The 16,253-nt window shown below is 57.5% G+C and overlaps 1 pseudogene; it reads left to right on the plus strand.

The window, feature by feature from the left end:
• The first annotated feature begins 10,239 nt into the window (after nucleotides 1-10,239).
• Nucleotides 10,240-14,174, plus strand: LOC135973610 (RING finger protein 112-like; annotated as a pseudogene).
• Nucleotides 14,175-16,253: the final 2,079 nt, after the last annotated feature.

A 16,253-nucleotide genomic window follows, 5' to 3' on the forward strand; every position in this document is an offset into this window, starting at 1 on the left:
GCCCCCCGCCCCGCTAGAGCCCCCTCCCTGCCCAACCTGGGTGGGGGTGGAGGAGAGGGGTCAGAGAACTTAAGCTGTGGATTGGAGGTGGAACAGCTGTCAGGGGCACTGGGTGGGAGGTGGCAGGAGCTCCCCCTACAAGGAAGTTGTTGGCACTGGAGGTCCCTTGAAAGGAAAACAAGACTCCATTCTGGGGGTCAGGAGGGGGACTTCATCCCTCAGAGGTGCGCGGGTGCTGGGTGGAATTGCTGCTGGTCCCAGGTGCCCTTAATTCCCCCTGATTCCACGGAGGCATCTGAGTCTCTGACAGGTCCTTGTTCCCTTGCAGCTGGAGGTCGTCACGGCCAACATAATGAACCAACTTCACATCATCCGGCACTTGCGCCAAGTGCCGGAGGCGCTGCAGGAATTCTGCCTCCAAGGCCACCAGCAACTCCTGCTCCCTCTAAACGGGGAGTGTAGTGAGACTGAGTGGCCTCCCTCCGAGCAGGAGAGCGAGGGCCCCTCTACACGACCCTGGGAGGGCAGAGCCTATATCGCCCCACCCCCCTTGCCTGTTGGCTGGCCACCGGGGCCTCTGGTAGACTCTGTTGCAACTGAGCGGCCTCCCTCCGAGCAGGAGAGCGAGGGCCCCTCTACACGCCCCTTGGATGGCAGAGCCTATATCGCCCCACCCCCCTCGCCTGTTGGCTGGCCACCAGGGCCTCTGGTAGACTCTGTTGCAACTGAACAGCCTCCCTCCGAGCGGGAGAGCGAGGGCCCCCCTACACGGCCCTTGGAGGGCGGAGTCTATATCGCCCCACCTCCCTCGCCATAAGGACCGGGGCATGGGGTCAGAAATATAAAAGGCCGGCCCTTCACCACAGTTGGGGGACAGCCTGCAACAGAGGAGGACACTTGGCCTGTTCTCCAGAGTCCCCTAACCCTAACCCCAGACATGGACGAGGACTGGCCCGGAGTACCCGCTGCGGTTTACCCCAAGGAGCCGGAAGAGGCCTGGAGGCCGCAGGTACCAAACCCCGGGGAGGCAGGAAGTAGCCCAGGGGCAGCCCGGGAGCTGCTGGCTGCAGAGCCCGGCGCGGCTCAGTCGGCGTGTTGCGGCTGGATCCCCGCCGACGCAGGGGCAACCAATCCTGCCCCTGCCAGCACCTTGGGCTGGGACGCGGGGGAGGAGGGTGGGACCGCGTCCCCCTGCCACCCCACCCCGGGTGGCTGACCCCCTACACGGTGCAAGGAGGCTCTAGCCCAGGACAGGAACTGTTTGTTGGCTGGCCACCGGGGCCCCGCCCAGGCTAGAGCCAGCCCTGTCAAGTCTGTCTGTTTGCTGGCTGCCAGGGTTCCACCCAGGCCAAGGCCTGCCCTCGAAGTCTGGTTGTTTGTGGGGTGCTTGGGCCCCGCCCAGGCCTGAGCCACCCCCGATACAGTGTGTTGAGGGGCTGACCACTTGAGCGACCTCAGCCCAGCAGCGCCGGCTCTACCATTTTTGCTGCCCCAAGCAAAAAAAAAAATACAACAGCGCTCGGACTGCCAAAGTGAGCAAAAAGAAAACCAAAAAACCACTTGGACTGCTGCCACCCGAACTGCCGAAGCAGAAAAAAAACCAACAACAACGCTCGGACTGCCGCCGCCTGAACTGCTGAAGTGCAAAAAACAAAAAAGTCGCCCGGCCTGTGCTGCCCCAAGAATGGACGGAATGCCGCCCCAGGCATGTGCTTCCTCCGCTGGTGCCTGGAGCCAGCCCCGCAGCCCAGGCCACAGCCTGGTTGCGACAGCTGATCGCTGAGGTGGGGCGGATGCTCCACCCCCATGCAAGAGGGCGCTAGAGTAGGCCAGAGCGGCTGCAGAGGCTGGTAGCCAATCAGAGAAGGGCCAACTGAGAGCCAATCAGGGCCGAGATTAGAGCCAGCCAATCAGGACTAAGCTAGGCCCTATATAAAGGCTGCCCAGGCGAGCAGCAGGCAGTATCCCCAAGACCTTGATGGGAGAAGGTCTGTCTTCAGAGCAGGAGACCAGCATCTCTGAAAGAGCAGTGCTGGGCAGGCTCAAGCGAGCATACTACAGCTCTGGCCCAAGACCTGCCAGACTGCGGGCCCTGATAGAAAGGGCCTAGAGGACCCAGAGGGGAAGTGTCCCTGGGACAGTTGGACAAGGGGAGAGCAGGGAGACTGCCACTAGAGGATCCCTGGGTTTGGACCCAGGATAGTTGGTGGGCCTGGGTCCCCCTGTTCCCTCTTGTACTGCACCTGGCCATGTGGTGGCTGAGTCAAACTGCAACCGGGCCTTGAGACAAGGGGCTAGACCTTGGGGGTTTTGGTTGGCCACTGAGGCATGTGCAAGGACTGTTGCTAACCTGCTTCCCCCCTCCCCGCTGGAAGGAGATGAGGATGGATTAGGGGGCACTGCTGGAGGGAAGTGGCCTGAAGAAGGACACCGTCAAGCGGACTAGGCAGATTGTGCCACATGGAGAGACCAAAATGGTGGAGAAAAGAGACTTCTATTGGAGGGCCTGGGTGGCTCGGCTTGCCGAACAGCAGAGGGAGTTGTTCTGGCTGCTGTGGAGGTCGGCACCCAGACCAAACAAGAGATCCGGCACCGAGGGCGAGAGGCCAGGAACGCTGAACTGCTTCGCCTGTAGGTGACAGGGACACTAAAGGAGGGAGTGTCCCTCCTGGGAGGGGGCAGAGAGGCCCCACCCAGAAAAGGCACCCCCTGTGAGAGTAACAGGGGGGCCCCCAGCTTGTTGGGTCTGTGGGGAGCCAGGGCACCTGAAGAGAGAGTGCCCCTAGGACTCCCAAGGCCCGGGCCAGCCCAGAAGGAAGGGCTAGGGCCCAAACAAGCAGGAGTAGGGATGTGGCAGGGGGAAGACCCAGAAAGTGCTTCCACTGCCACCAACGGGGACATCTAAAGAGGCACTGCCCCCTGAGGCAGAAAGGGGGAGTGTCTGAGACAAGGGCTGGGTCAGAGACTAGCCACAGAGAAGAGGTGGTGAAGACGGAGGCCCCTAGAGAGAAAGGGGCTGGGGCAGAGAGGCCCCACCGAAATGAGGGAACCCACATAGGAGCCAGGAGGGCCCATGGGGGAACCCAAACAGAAGTAGGAACCCACGTAGGACCAGGGCGTTCAACAGTGGGAACCCAGACCCTACAGCTGAGAGGCAGCTGGCTCCAGACTTTGGAGGGCCTGCGAGAGGAAAGGGATGCCCTGCAGGCCCCACTACGTAGGAAGCTGGGGTGATAGGGACCCCTTTCCTCCCCTCCCCCGTGAGCATTTTTTAAGGGGGAGGGTTTGTGGTGGGACGGCTGCCCCACCCCCATGTGAGAGGGAACTAGAGTAGGCCAGAATGGCTGTGCAAGCCATCAGCCAATCAGGGAAGGGCCTACTGAGAGCCAATCAGGGCCGAGATTAGAGCCAGCCAATCAGGGCTAGGCTAGGCCCTATATAATGGCTGCCCAGGAGAGCAGCAGGTAGTCTGTCCCAGAATTTCATGGGGGAAGGTCTGTCTCCAGAGCAGGAGACCAGCATCTCGGGCTGGGCAGTACTGCATCTGGCCATCCGATGGCCGAGACAAATTGTAACCAGCCCTTGAGACAAGGGGCTAGACTTTGGGGGTTGCAGTTGGCCACCGAGGCAGGTGCAAGGACTGTTGCTAACCCCCATCCTGGAATGGGGTGAGGATGGACTAGTGGGCACTGCTGGAGGGGCAGTGGCCTGCAGGGCAGTGTCAAGCGGTGAGCAACGCGGCTCCAGATGCCAACGGAGGACAAGAGATGGATGGGATGCTGCCAGCAGAGGGCGTTCCCCATGGACTGAGCTAATTCCCAGAGCGACCAGCGGGAGGCGCCATGCTGGTGAGTCCCAACCCTGTCAAAACCGCCCAGCCCTATTGTGGGCCCACTGCTACCCTGCAGACTCTGGTCAGGACCAAACTGGGCCAGCTGGAGTGGCCTCCCTCTGATTGGGAGAGCGAGAAGGGGAAATGGAGCCCCCTGGCACTCACAGAAACTCTCTCCCCTCTCTGTGGAGCAGGGTTCTTCCCTCTGCCCCCCAAATTCCTTCATATGGGGCAGGACCTCTTTCCCTTGCACCCACTCCCCTCCCCCCTTTCCTTGGTCTACCCCCCCTCATTCCCACTGCGCCCAGGCAGAGCTCTCCCTGCCCCATATGGTGCAGAAAAGCCCTTGTGTCAGGGTCACAGCCCCACTGGAGCTCGGAAAGCTCCACTTTTGAGGAGGTGGGGGTGGGACAGAGACTCAGGGCTAGCTTCACCTTCTGCCCTTTATTCTCCCCTTGGCCCTTCTATGGGGTCTCTGGGTGTGACAGGAATAGGAGCCTCCTTCCAGCTGTCTTTCAGGCCCTGGGATCTGGCACAGCCTCCCAGACGGGCGCTTCCTGTAGCTGAGTCGTCAGGGAGCAGTGGGGACAGGTCACCTCGTCCCAGCAATGCTGGCTCTCAAAGAGGCTTAGATGGAAGACCCCAGTCCCTCATTGAGGTAAGAGCCATTTACTTCTTGGGGCGTGTGGGTCTCTTGGGGGAGAAATGGCATCCCCGATGCATAACCTGTCTGGGAGCTTTCCCTGTCCCTGGATCCCAGCCCTGGTACAGAGCCCTATTTCTCATCATGATATCCTCATTTTATTCTCAGAGGCGGTGTCCAGGATCCTGGAGACTGTTTCCTGCTGCAGGAGGTTTGAGCGGGGAGAGATCACTCACTGTCACGACCCAGGGGTCTCCAACCCGGGTCTGCAGGGTTCATGGGAGCAGCCACACTCCAACCCTCCACCTCGAAGCCTGCTGAAAATTGCTTACCTCGGACCCATGAAGTTCAGCCCCAGTTTGAGGCTCCACTCATGAGGTTCTATTGGAGGAGTCCCAGGAAAGCTCACTGGCCCCCTGGCCCTGCGTAAGACAGCAGCAGGAACACGAAGCTGACTGAACACCAGACCTGCTCCCGGTTCTGGACCGTGCGCTGCCTGGTTCTGCTGCCGCTCCCCTGGCTTGATTTCCTGGCATCTGAGTTGTGGTGGTGATAGCAAGTTTGTCTTTTGCTGCTGATCTTCCAGTATCCTGACCTGGCTGACTCTCCACTCCTGTCACGTGAGTGTGGACTCTGGCTCTGACCAGTAGGTCTGGCTGCACTTGACCCAGCCGTGACATTGACTTTGGTACAATTTCTCCATTGCCCCTTTCTGATCTCCAGCAAGATACACCAGTCCCTTGGCTCCCAAAGTCCCAGTTGCCCGCTATTCAAGGGCTGAGGGGTAGTGCTTGTATCGCCCCACCCCAGCTGCTTTTCCTAGGGGAATCTCCCTAGGGCAGAGGAGAAATCTGCTCTTTTCTTAGGATCAGTGCCACCCTGGCCTCAGCTTGGCTACTTTGTTTACCTGGGGTCAGGCACCACTTTTGAAGCCCTTAGCGTGGGGGTGGAGGTGGGAGCAGAGGCTGAAGCTCCAGCAGTTTCCACCAAAGAACACCCCCCTGTCTTTCTATGGTCCAGCTAGGGCTCCCCATCCATCCTGGAGCTGAACACCAGATGGGAGCTGATGGACTGTCCTTGGTGGGCCATGTTCTTGTGTGTGATGAGGGCCAGGAGCAGATGCACCACGCCTGGCCAGGACCGGGCTAAACAGCCTGTAATGCTAGGTGAGTCAAACCAGGGCCACAATACAGACACCCTGGGCATCCATGGGGACTGAATCTGGGCCCTTCACTACCAAGAGCACAACTGGTTCCAACTTGAGTCATGACGCTGGTGACCCCTGCCAGCCCCTCTGAGGTGGGTCAGTATTATCCCTGTTCGCTGGGGCATAGGGATAGAAAGCAACTGGCTGCAAGGTCACACACGACGTCCCTGACAGAGGCAGGAAGGAAGCGTGGGACTGATACCAGTCCAGCTCCAACCGCTAGACTCCACCCACTTCCAAAGTCCGAGAACCCAGGAGCCCTGACTCTGACACTAGGCCTTAAATGACAAGACCAACCTCCCTCCCACTCAGGAAGCCATAGAAGGGACCATGTGCTGAGCTCCCCTTGGCAATGCCGCTGTCAGAGACCATTGCTAGTGGATGCCAAGTGCCTGAGCAGGGAACTGCTTGAGAGCCTCCTAGAGACTCGCAGGTGTTTGACTGTGACCCTCAGGGAGCCATGGCAAGAGACTCTCCGGCTCTAACAAAGGGTTTCTGTTCTCCTAGACAGTCAGCCAGTGAGGCCAGTTTGCAGAATGTGGAAGAGCCCTTTGGCGAGGCATTGGAGGATTCACCATGAAGGTGGCAGCAGCGGCAGTGCCTGGGGTCCCTATGGGCCAAGCTTCAACTCCTGCCCATCCAGGCTAATCTCCCCCTGCTTTCAGCAGCACTTGGCTTTAGCTGCTGGGGCTGTGAGCCTAGACCAGGGGTCTCAAACTCAAATGACCACGAGGGCCGGCTGAGGACTAGTTCATTGGCCCGAGGGCCACATCACTGACACCCCCCCCCTCGCTGCCCCCAGTCCTGCCCCTAGAGGGGGCAGGAGGAGTGTGGCAGGGGCTCAGGGTGGGAGTTGAGGTGCAGGGGGCTCAGGGCAGGGAGAGGTGAGGTAGGGGGTCGGGGTGCAGTAGGGGGTTCTGGGCAGGGGGTTGGGGTACAGGGTGCAGGAGGGAGTGTGGTGTGTGGCAGAGGGTTGGGGTTCAGACAGGGGGCTCAGGGCAGGGGGTGGGGGATGCAGAAGGGGGCTCAGGATAGGAAGTTGGGGTGCAGGAAGGATGTAAGATGTGGCAGGAGGTTGAGGGCAGGGAATTGGGGTGCAGCAAGGGGTTGAGGTGCAGGCAGGGGGCTCAGGGCAGGGAATTGGGGTGCAGCAGGGGGTTGAGATGCAGGCAGGGGGCTCAGGGCAGGGAGTTGGAGGGGTGATGTAGGGGGTTGGGTGCAGTAGGGGGCTCTAGGCAGGGGGTTGGGGTGCAGGGGGCAGGAGGGAGTGCGAGGTGTGGCAGAGGGTTGGGGTGCAGGCAGGGGGCTCACGGCAGGGGGTTGGGGTGCAGGATGGCATTGGCCTGTGGCCTGGAGCCGCTTACCTAGAGAAATAGCCCTGCAGGCTCCGTGTTGGAGACCCCTGGCCTAGACAGAGCACTCAGGTATTTCCATCAGCCTGCTCAATGGCAAATGCAGCCACCCAAAGAAGTGAAGAAGAATGGAAGTGAAAGAGTAAAGCTGGACCATCCACTGAGCTGCTGCAATCAAGTGAGCAGAGCCGGGGAGAGAAGAGGGAGAACTCGAAGGTGGCTGGCGGCAGTAGGGAGGAGAAGCAGTTTGGGAGCCAGGAGAGGAGAAATAAATAGTTAATGACAAATGCTGCCGGCTTTCTCTTGTGTGGTGAAGGGTTGAAAAGGGGTCTCTTTACTATCAGGCTAAACTTTAAAATAGCTGTGTATGGGGGGGGGGGAGCTATAAAGGTAAGAGGTCACTCTAGGGGCTTGAAGTCCCAGATTCTGGGGCTATTGCAACTCCCTCAGGTGGTAGCAGTAGTGAGCACTTGTCCTCCTTTTCTGGACTAGCCACCAGATAAAGGACACGATACATGTGGCCAAGGAAAGAGAGAGGCAGTGTTGCCTATTAACATGGCTCTTGTGGGGGAGCACGGCAGGTTACTTTGGACTAGGTAGGAGCCACGTGTCTCCAAACCTGCACCTCCCGAGGCTCCAGAGACTTCGCTCCCGATCCCAGAGCGTCCTCAGAGTCCTACAGTGCCAGATGGAATCTGGCCTCTCCCCCCACCTCAGCAGTCCAGAAAAAGTTACTTGTAGACATGTTCTGTGTCCTCTCCTGCTACACTCCCCTGTTGGCGACTAATGCAGTCACAGAGTCCAGGCTCGGATATTAGGAAACACTATTTCACTAGGAGGGTGGTGAAGCACTGGAATGGGTTACCTAGGGAGGTGGTGGAATCTCCAGCCTTAGAGGTTTTTAAGGTCAGGCCTGACAAAGCCCTGGCTGGGATGATTTAGTTGGGGATTGGTCCTGCTTTGAGCAGGGGGTTGGACTAAATGACCTCCTGAGGTCTCTTCCAACCCTGATATTCTATGATGTCTCTGTCCCTCTTTTATACTCTCTTTCAGTTGCTAGAAAGATCGTTGCTGTGTCATGGGGGTCAGGCAAGCCCATTGGTCAGGCAGTACCCCACTGACTAAGTGCCCTCTCCAAGGAGTCTCTCAGAGAGTGGATTCTTCCTGATGGGCCATCAACACCTTTCTGGCCCTCCTTTGTTTCTACTGTAAAGCTGGCTGTGGGCGTCTTCCAACCTCACAACATATTTCAGAAACGCACAGAGAGCATAACTTCCCATACAATGGCAGCACATCCAATCCAACAGGTTATTAATGTTCAACAGATCCAGACATTTTACATACCACCTCACAAGGCATGCATAATACAAAACATCTCATAATCATATCACAGTGGTGAATACTGTGTGCTACTGAGGGATACAGGGTTCCAGAGTGTCAGTGTATCATGGCCAATGGCAGTAAAAGCCCAAAGGAGATGCTATCCTGGAACAGCCTTTGGTGACAGCAAGGTCCCCACTGAGAACTTCAGTGCGACTCTGCAGCTGTTACCCACATGTCCCACCCCAGCATCAGCTGCAACTCAGTGCTTTTGAGTGGCTTCATGCTGGCTGCATGCCTAGACAGCAGATAAAATCTGCTAAATCTTTTCTTTCCCAGAAAGAGCCATTCCCATGTTTCTTACGATGTCCACCCGCGTCAGACAGGAAACAAACCCAATGCAGAGTGGAGGGTGTCACGGCCGTGATGCACTCTGAGAAAACCCAACAGCATTCACAGCTGGCTATGTAACTTTTCATTGTCTGATCACTGCCTTCCTGCCTCCCAGCCTGAGATCCAAAGTGAAGATGTGGGGTGTTGAGAAGTGGCTTGCCATTAGTAGGGTTCAGAGTTAGCACCACATCGAGATGGACTGAGGCCAGCTCGCCCCCCCCTCTGATAGCTGTTGTGTGAGGCCCACTACAGACTCAGGCAGAAGTTAGTTTGTTCTGGAACAGCCTTCTAAGAGGAGCAGTGAGGGCAAAAAACCTAACTGGCTTCAAGACTGAGCTTGATAAGTTTATGGAGGGGATGGTATGACGAGACTGCCTACCGTGGCATGTAGCCGATCTGTAACTGCTAGCAGCAAAAATCTCCAACAGGCGGTGATGGGACACTAGATGGGGAGGGCTCTGAGTTACTATAGAGAATTCTTTCTCAAGTGTCTGGCTGCTGGGTCTCCCCCACAAGCTCAGGGTCTAACTGATCGCCATATTTGGGACTAGGAAGGAATTTCCCCCAGGTCAGATTGGTAGAGACCTGAGGGGAGGGGTCGCCTTCCTCTGCAGCACGTGGCACAGGTCACTTGCAGGTTTAAACTAGTGTCAATGGTGGATTCTCTGTAACTTGAAGTCCTTAAACCACGACTGGAGGACTTCAGTAACTCAGCCAGAGGTTCGGGGTCTATTACAGCAGTGGGTGGTGAGGTTCTGTGGCCTTCAATGTACAGGAGGTCAGACTAGATGACCTTCTGACCTTAACGTCTAAGAGTCTTATTGAGTGGTTCACCCTTAATCTAAAGAACCAAAACCTGGGAAATACCAGACAGGAGACCATCAAACAGGAGTAAAAAGCCTCAGCAAAGAGCTCCAGGATACATAGCAGGGATCATGTGGCAGTGAGTTCCAAAGACAAAAGGACCCATTCATAAGATCACGTTATCCGAAGAAGCCACCCCAGAGACAGCTGCATCTCAGCGCTGGGCGAGCTATCTCCATGTAGTGTTGCTGTGCTGCTGTTCCTCAGCTGTTCCACCCCAGAGGTGACTGCATCTCAGCCCCAGGTGACCATTACCCAGCAGTGGAAAGAGTTCAATATTTGCTAAGGGTTTTTGTTTTCAGTTCTAAGAAATGCCTCATTTCTGAGAAGAGGCAGTTGGGGATGTCATTTCTGGACGGAGAGGCAGTGGTAACATCCAGAAATTCACTAGGGGGTGTATCTCTGGCCAAGCTGTCCGGCCCCCCAAGTTGATCACAGTTCCTGGCACTTTCAGTGCCTTTTAAAGCACGTGAACTTCCAGACCCTGCTGCTCCAAAGAGCCTGTGGGGGGATCTGGGGAATGAAGATTCTCTGCACCCTCCAGTCTCTGTCACTTGCTTTTCCAGCCTGGCCCCACCTCTCCGGGCCTCTCTGTGCTCCCCTCCCACACGCACTCTGCCTCCCACCCCCTCGTACTACAATGTGAGAGCAGGGCCGCCCCACCCACCTTCAAACTCCCGCCAGCTGGGCTGCTGGAAGGATAAGACACACGGAGTTACGCTTTTGTTTCTCAGACAAAATTTTGCCTGCACGGAGAGAAGCGGAGATTTGGCCGGGTAAGAGCAGGAGGCGGAGGGCGTGTGGAGCCCATCCCCCGCCAAGGAGCAGGATTGTCCCCGCCACTCTATCCCCCTTCCCCCTCCCCCTCAGACAGCGGCTAATCTACCCCTAATGCTGGGTCTGGCTCATGGCGTGATTTGAAACACTGTCAAACTCTGACCAGTTCAACCAGCTAAAACCCGGGCAAACCCTTGGGCCTGTGGAATCACCCAGAACAGTGGCTTGTCTTGCGTTAGCCGCGATCGGGACATTTACAGGCACAAGCTAATCTATGGAAGGAGAGCCGGCCCCTCAGATGTTCACCCCCCCCCACACACACACACAAAAACGAGGGGTTCTATATATTTGCTTGCCGGTCTTTGGAGCCGCTTTTCCAGCCCTTGCCACTGGAGGGAGAAGCTGGAAAAGGGGCTCCAAAGACCAGCAAGCAAATATATAGAACCCCTCTTTTTTAGGGGGCTGGCTCTTTCTGTGGGTTAGTTTGTGCCTGTGATGGGCACTGCTTTGCCTTATCAGAGTGCAGCAATCCCATGCCTCCAGCAGCTGGGGATTGCAGGAAAACCCCAACTGCCCTGTGAATCTGGCAACTTCATCCAAAGAGGGAGGGAAACAAAATTCCCATCTTCTATCTTGACGGGGGGGAAGGGGGTGTCCACTTAGGATGAAAAAACGAATTGGGCTGGCCCTGGTGCTTGCTCAGGAGACATCACTGATGGTAGGACAGATAGAGCCGGTCCCCTTTGGGGCCCATCGATGGCTGGGAGGGATCCCAGGGTGGGAAACTGGAGAGTCTCCAGCAGAAAAAGAGGAGACTTTGGTGCTCCAGGACCAGAGCCCAGCGTTAGGGGAGTGGGGTTGGGCCAGGGCATGTTCTTTCCCTTTTCTGTGCCTCAGTTTCCCCCACCCAATGCCCAGGGCTCTGTGGGGGTGAGAGGGTGAATTTGCTCTCACGCCAGCTGGAGGAAAGCTCGGCCAGTCAGCACCCAGCTCACTGCATGATGGGAAGGAAGCTATTTCCTTGTTAGGCCCTGAGCGTGGCCTTTCCTAAGGCCGAGCTCGGTGCCTCCCGGACTCGGGCTCCAGGAGCCCCTGTGTCTCCCCAGCTGCCCTCGGCAGCGAGTCTGACTGAGATCAAACTCCTCTCAGAGGCTTGTGCCCCTGGCGGGCATGGCACTGCCAGTGATTAACCCGTGGCACATGGTGTCTGCCAGGCCGTAGGCAGCGGAGAAAAGTCCAGTGTCACCAACAGCCCCAGCGCTAGGGTAGGCTGGGCACAAGCCAACAACACGTGCTGTGATACAGCCAAAGAGCGTCGGCCATGCTCCCAGCCCGGTGGGGGGTGGAGGGGTGGGTGTCTCTCCAGGGACGCAGAGACGCTGACAGAGTGTAGGGGAACATGGGGGATAATCAGCTGGACGTGAGTCCCCGTGCGACAGTGTGGCCAAAGGCGCTAAGGATGCCCAAACAGGGGAATCGCGCGTAGGAGCAGAGAGGTCAGTTTACCTCTGGATTTTGCGCTGGTGCGACCGCTGCTGGGGTCCTGTGTCCAGATCCGGAGCAGTCCAAGAAGGATGTGAATATATTGGAGAGGGGGCAGAGGGGGGCCAAGCGAATGGTTAAAGGATTACAAAACGTGGCCTGGAGTGATAGACCCCAGGAGCTCAAGCTGTTTAGCTTAGCAAAGAGAAGCTCCCACCTCCCGGGGTGACTTGACTCCAGTGTAGAAGCACCTACGCGGGGATCAAATATTTAATAATGGGCTCTTCAGGCTAGCAGAGAAAGCTCTAACGTGACCACATGGCTGGAAGTTGAAGCTGGACACATTCAGCCTGGAAAGAAGATATCCGTGTTTACCAGGGAGGGGAATTAACCATGGGAACAATGTACCAAGGAGTGCGGTGGATTCTCCCTCGAGGTGGGATGTGTTTCTAAGAGATCTGCTCTCGTTCAAACAGGAATTAACTGGGGGCAGTTCTCTGGCCTGTTATCCAGGAGCTCAGCCTTGGTCCCTCCTGGCCTGGGAATCTACCAATCTCCGCCATGACTTCTTGGAATCCGTCTACTCTCTCTGGTGCTGCCCGGTGGACAGGAACACAAAGTGGGCAGGTAAACTGAGTCACACAGCTTGTTCACAGAAATATTCCCATGTTCTCTCGCTCCTCCCCAGACTCCTGCTGCCAGGAAGGGGCACACCTGGGCTAGAGATCAGCCGTCCTCCAGCAGAGCCCTACTGCTCCGGGTGCCAGGTCCTGACCCAGTAGGTTCCCCCCACTCAGCGGGTCTAGAGAGATGGATCAACTCAGGGAGGACGTCACCTGCTCCATCTGCCTGGATGTCTTGGATGACCCCGTCTCCATCGAGTGCAACCACAACTTCTGCCAAGGCTGCCTCGTGGCTCACTGGCGCGGGGTCTCGTCCCAGGGCTACCAGTACCCCGAGTGCCGGACCTCCTGCTCCAGGGACAGGATGACCCCAGACACGCGTCTGAGAGCCCTGGTGAAGAAAATCACAGAACCCCTGCGGGAAGAGATGGAGCTGGTGAGACCAAACAGGCTGAATCAGGGGAAAGGGGCGCACGCTCTCACAGGCCCCAGGGCGGGGACTGGCTGGATCAGGGGGTGGGGAATGGGACACGGGGCCTTTCCTCTCTAGGGGGCGCAACCTCTGATTTGGAGGGCAGGGGACTGGATGGCTCACGGGGGGTGGAAATGGCTCAAGAGGATCTGATCTGAGGGGCAGGGACTAGTTGGTTCAGGGGATGGGAATGGGGCACGGGGCTCTCATCCAGAAGCAGGGACTGGCTGGCTCTGGGATGGGGTCCGAGCTCTGACCCTGCTCTGTCCCTGCAGCAGGGCCTGGGAGCTCAGCCAGAGCCGGGGCGCCTGGTGCAGCTGGTTCGTCTGGATGACAAAGGCAGCCTGATCCTGTACGAGGAGGCCCTGAGCCTCCGCCTGGAGCAGGGTGGGGTGGGGGATGCCCCCGTCTGCCTGGTGTCCATCATCGGGGAGCAGCGCCGGGGAAAATCCTTCCTGATGAACTGCCTGCTGCGCCGGCTCCAGAGCCCGGTGAGTGGGGACAGGAGCCCCAGCTATGGCCCCATCGCCTGAACCAGAGATCCCACCCACCCCAGCCAGGGCCCTGCCCCTTGCAACACAAACTCCACCCACCTCGGCAAGGGCCCCCTCCTCCTCCATGACTGGCCATGCCCCTTACAGCAAAGGTCCCCTCTCCCCAGGCAGGGCCCTCCCGCTGTACCAGGCCCAGGGCCGAGCAACTGAGGCCCCACCCTGCAGCCATGGCCCCTCCCCGTGCACCAAAGGCCCCACCCTCTGGTCGTGGCCCCTCCCCCTGCAGCACAGGCCCCACCCTCCAGCCATGGCCCCTCCCCATGTACCACTGGTCCCATCCTCCAACTGTAACCCCACCCCCAGACCCTTAGAACTCCACCTCCTCCCCCAGTGTCCCACCACCCTGCCCCCTGAGAATGCCAGACCCAATCCCCGTTCCCTTCTGACCTTGCCCTGGTCACCCCCTACAGGAGGCTGTGGATGCGTCATGGATGGGCCGAGAGGACGAGGCCCTGGGTGGTTTGAGTGTCGCAATGGGACAGCGACCGTGACGAGGGGCGTGTGGATGTGGGACCAGCCCCTCTGGGTCCAAGCCCAGGGGAGGAGGGTGAGTGGGGCAGGGAAGCAGGCAGGGGAATGGGGGATGGGGCAGTATGGGAGGGGAAAGAGAGTGGTGTGGGGAGAAGATTCTAAGGGGAGCAGGGGACTGGAGTAGTGGGGGGGGGGGAATGGGGGAGTCTGGAGGGGGTAAAGTCCTGTGCAGGGGCAGGGGGACGGGAGGGGCTGGAGCAGGGGGGAAAGAAATGGGCAGATGGGGATAAGGTCCCAGCCCTGTAGTTCCCTACAGGCTCCCTGGACCTGCAGCGCCGCATGGAGACCAGCATCAAGCTCTCCGTGTTGGGCATATTGCTCAGCTCCTACTGGGTGGGGGAGCCGTGCTGCGGGGGACGGGACTGAGGGCTCTGCAGGGGGTGCCGTGCTGTGGGGAGCGGGGTGAGGGGGCCAGCAGGGGGGCTGTGCTGCAGTGGGGTGAGGTGTGGGGTTGGCAGGGGGGCTCACCTTTTCTTATTATTATTTTCCAGATCTTTAACATTTCCAGTATGTTTAAGCAGACGGAGGCAGATTATTTGGAGGTGGGTGGGGCAGAGGATACACACAGCTCTACTGACACGGACCTGCCAGCCAGGTCTCTGCTGGGAGGACCCAAGACTCTGGGTGATGTAGGGATTGGAGGGGGGGCAGTCTAGAGGCTGTTATTGATGTTTAGAAAGTCCCAGAGATCTTGCCCCAGGCTGGGATTCGAGCAATGAGTCTGAACAGTAATACGTGAGCAGTAATTAATCAAATATTAGTGACTGTCATATTTCTGGTTCTTTATCATTACCTGGTGGCTATTTGTCATTAACCAATTAGCTCTGGTTCTCACTGTTGAGTGCTGGACCTGCTGGGGGGCTGGTGGAGAAGAGACTTTTGTGTCCCGGTTCACTCCCGTAAGTGATCTGAAATGCGCCTGCAGACTCAGGTTTCCGGGAGGGTCAGGTAGCCTTGTGGTAGCTTTGGTGACCCAGAGCTGAGGTGGGTGGAACCAGGGCTGACGAGGGGGGGGAACCGGTACAAATTACTGGGACCTGGCGGTCTGAAAGGGGGCCCGGGGCCCAGCGGTCCGGAAGGGGGTCTGGAGCCCAGCTTCCCCCCCCCTCGTCGGCCCTGTTTAGCCGGTCCGCCCTTGCTGGGGGGCCCGAACCCGCTCTCGGTGGCCCTGGCACCATGCCACTATGGAGCAAGGTGCCCAGATACAGGTGCCCCCAGAAATCAGCATTTCTCACAGAACGTGCCCTGCCAGAATGTCGTGCTCAGCCAAGCCAGGGCCAGCAGAGTTAAGGGAAATGCCCGCCCAACCGTACCTCGGCCTTCTTGGGCTGGTGCTCCAATATACTTGTGGCACCCAGCCCTGCTCTCTGCCTGTGCCCCATATGGGGCAGGAGCCACCTGCACCCAGACACTGAGTCTGGATGGGCAGGAGCCAGCCCTGGGCACCCTGCATCGCTCTGCGTTAGTTAAGGGTTTGTGATGGGAAAAATGTTCCATTGGAATCTTCCCAACCAGCCCTAACCCTAAACCTATGTCCCATCCCCCAGCCCCACCTCTGTGTGTGCTTCATTCCCCCTCCCCCCGTGCCAGGGGTCTATGTGCCCCCCATTCTCCCTGCTCAGCACCCAGAAGTCCCTGCTACCTTCCTTCCCCAGAGTGATTGGCTCATTGGCTGCTGATGCTACTCACCAGATCTAAATGGAAATTGGGCTTTCCCGTTTTCCAATTTCCCCCGCCCCCAAGTCAGTAGTGTTCTTTCAACTGTTGCCCAGCGTGTCCCCTGAAATTTGGGAATTGATCAGATGTGGTCTCAAAAAGTGATCACGATACAGACAGACAAAGAGAAATGCCATCCGGTTGTCTTTTAGGCCTTTTACTTCACTTAGCCAATTAACTAACTTGTATAATTGGTTATTTTATATTCATTAGTAGCTGCCAGTTATTGATTATTTGTGAGTCACTACTGGCTATTAGCTGTTTGTTATTTCGTACCCACCATTAGTTGTCAGTTGATTTCATAGTGACCAAGTGGGGAGATGGAAAATAAAAGTTTTGTTGAAAAATGGAAAGCTGACAAAATCAGAATGTTTTCATGCCAATTTCCACTTTCAAAGAACAGCCAAATGTTAGCATTTCTTGGGTTTCTCTCTGCACGTTTTTGGGTTCCACTCATTGTTTCTCAAGTTTCGATCTATGATTTTCA

This window comes from Chrysemys picta, chromosome 9 (assembly GCF_011386835.1).
Source record: "Chrysemys picta bellii isolate R12L10 chromosome 9, ASM1138683v2, whole genome shotgun sequence".
In the NCBI taxonomy this organism is placed as follows: domain Eukaryota; kingdom Metazoa; phylum Chordata; order Testudines; family Emydidae; genus Chrysemys; species Chrysemys picta.